The 2794-nt window shown below is 48.0% G+C and overlaps 1 pseudogene; it reads left to right on the forward strand.

Annotated features, from left to right (window-relative positions):
* The first annotated feature begins 1351 nt into the window (after positions 1-1351).
* Positions 1352-2382, forward strand: LOC103260187 (annotated as a pseudogene).
* The last annotated feature ends 412 nt before the right edge of the window (positions 2383-2794 follow it).

Raw genomic sequence — 2794 nt, forward strand, 5'->3', positions numbered from 1 at the left:
TTCCTTTTCCTTTTCTAATTTCTTTTTTGTTTTTTTGAGTTGGAGTCTCACTCTGTTGCCCAGATTGGAGTGCAGTGGCCGCTCCCGGCCACCGCAGCCTCTAACTGCTGGGCTCCAGCGATCCTTCTGCCTCAGCCTTTCGAGTAGCCGGAATTACAGGCGCAAGTTACCACGCCCGGCTAATTTTTTGATTTATTATAGAGATGAGGTCCTGCCTGCCCAGGCGGGTCTTGAACCCGCGGGCTCAGGCAATCCACTCACTCAGCCTCCCAAAGGCGCAGGATTATAGACTGAGCCACCGAGCCCGGCTTTTAATTTCTTGAAAGAAATACTGCTAATAATTTGCACTTTTTTTTCTTTTCTAATATGAGTCTTTGGATCTATAGATTTTCCTTTAAGAATGTCCTAAGCTGCTATGATAAGCTTTGATGTTTTATTAGATTTGTCTTAATTTAGTTCTAAATTTGTACTAATTTTATTGCATGTAATTTTTCTTTGCTGAGGTGTTATTTAAAATTATCAAAATGAGCCTTGGCTGAGAGGACCATAATAGAGTATACTATAAACTTAGGTTAAAAGCACGCTATAACCCAATAAATATGTAATTGACTTGTGGACAATGGCACAGCCATTTTTAGTTTTTAGTTTTCTGTCTTAAAACATAAACTGTAACTGTTTAAAGTTCCAGTTATGGGAAAAACTACAAAGCTCCAGTTATTCTTCCCTTATCTCACTTTCCTCTTAGCAACAACCAATCAAGTGCCAGGGGGTAGTCACCTATGTTTCCAGATGTCTCTGCAGCTTCCCCAGCTAGTGGACCAAGGTCAGCCCGAGTCAGGCTAGCCAATCCTCCACAATTAAGCTGATCACCAGAGGAACTACCCAATTAAATGGTAAAACACTGGAAAGCCCCCCAAACTCTTCCTCTCTTTGTGTAAAAGCATAAAAGCCACCTGCTTAAAGAAATCAGTACCTCTGTATGTACTCCGCTGTGTCGGTTGTCGACAGAGGTCCAGGCTCGAGCTTGTAAATAAAGACCCTCTTGAACTTTCATCGGAATTGGCTCTTGGTGGTCTCTCGGATTGAACAATCAACCACTACACGGCTAGGGTGTTTGGTGAGCCGGGAGTTGTTGGGTGCACGGGGCTGCCTGGCCATGCGTTGGAGGAGGTTCTGCCAGCAGACAGACTTGGCGAGCAGGCACAAAGGCTAGAGCCCAGAGTTGGCATTGCCCAGAGGAGATGTGATCTGGGTGGGCAGGCTGCCCACTGACCTGTAGCTGAAGTCACAGACGCTGGCTCCTGGGTCAGGTCTGCCCCACCCCTGGCGCAGCATGTGCCTGCTGGTGCAGAAGTTGCTACTGTCGCTGGCTGCACATTGGCGTCCAGCTGGTGCAGCAGGTGCTGGAGTGCCGGGCAGTGTTGGTGGGCCCTTGGAGCCCCCGGTGAGCCATGTGACCCAAGTAGGAGGATCTGGTGATGATGCGAGCCAACTGCATGGAGTACTGTTAAGGCGAAGCCATGCTGGACGCCCACTCCGAGGAGAACTGCAGTGAGGAGATGCGCATCATTCTGTGCGTGCTGGCCACATGCTAGGCCTGGTCCAAGTCTGGCTGCGAAAAGCTGAGGCTGGACGAGGTGGGTGTGATGGACGAGGTGCTGGACCCACCATACAAGCCTTCATCCTGGAGGTTATTGCCAAGCATGGCTAGTTGGCCCGTGTGCTCTGCAACAAGGACCCCTTCACGCTCAAGTCCTCTGTGTACCTGTCGTGCCTGTTCCCCAACTCCAAGTTCCTGCTCATGGTACATGATGGCCGGGCCTCCGTGCACTCCATGATCATATACAAGGTTACCATCACTGGCTTCAATCTCAGCAACTACCACGACTGCCTCAAGTAGAACAAACCATCGAGGTTATGTATGCACGGTGCATGGAGGTGGGCAGAGACAAGTGTCTGCCCCTGTACTACAAGCAGCTGGTGTTGCACCTGCGGCACCTCCTCAAGCTCATCCTTCACTTCCTGGGCATCGCCTAGAGTGATACTGTTTTGCACCACGAGGACCACATTGGCAAGCTTGGTGGTGTCTTTCTGTCTAAGACAGGTCATCAAGTCAGGTGATCAAGCTGTGAACTTGGAAGCGCTCTCCAAGTGGACTGGCCACATCCCTAGGGATGTGGTGCGGGACGTGACCCAGATCAACCCCATGCTGGCTTGACATAGCTATTACCCCTATGCAAACTCACCTAACTAAGGCAACCCTGACCCCATTGTCATCAATAACATACACTGGGTCTTGAAATGTTACTATAAAACACCAATCTGAACGGATATTTTTAGGTGAACCAGAACAGCATCTCCTTCCACTTAGAAAACTCATGATTTCCAGATCTCTGCAAATGGCTTTGTTTCCAAGAAGAGGAGAAACTTCATTCAAGTGGAAATTAAACCTCTAATTCAAGCATATTGCTTGCTATTAATTGCCAAAACAGGACTGCTAATGAGGAACCTATTTGTATATGTTTGCAAAAGCTGAATCATTGAAAACATACCGTGAAACTCTTTATCTTTGGACACTCAAAGACAGAGAGCAAAGAGTATGGAAGTAATTCATCTTTTGAAATTTATGCATTTTATATTTTTTCCCTCAAGAAGTTATTTTTTTTTTTTTGAGTTGGAGTCTCACTCTGTCGCCCAGACTGGAGTGCAGTGGCCACTCCCGGCCACCGCAGCCTCGACCTGCTGGGCTCCGATGATCCTTCTGCCTCAGCCTTCCAAGTAGCCAGAATTACAG

This window comes from Carlito syrichta, unplaced genomic scaffold (genome assembly GCF_000164805.1).
Source record: "Carlito syrichta isolate Samal-C Ts95f unplaced genomic scaffold, Tarsius_syrichta-2.0.1 Scaffold88477, whole genome shotgun sequence".
In the NCBI taxonomy this organism is placed as follows: domain Eukaryota; kingdom Metazoa; phylum Chordata; class Mammalia; order Primates; family Tarsiidae; genus Carlito; species Carlito syrichta.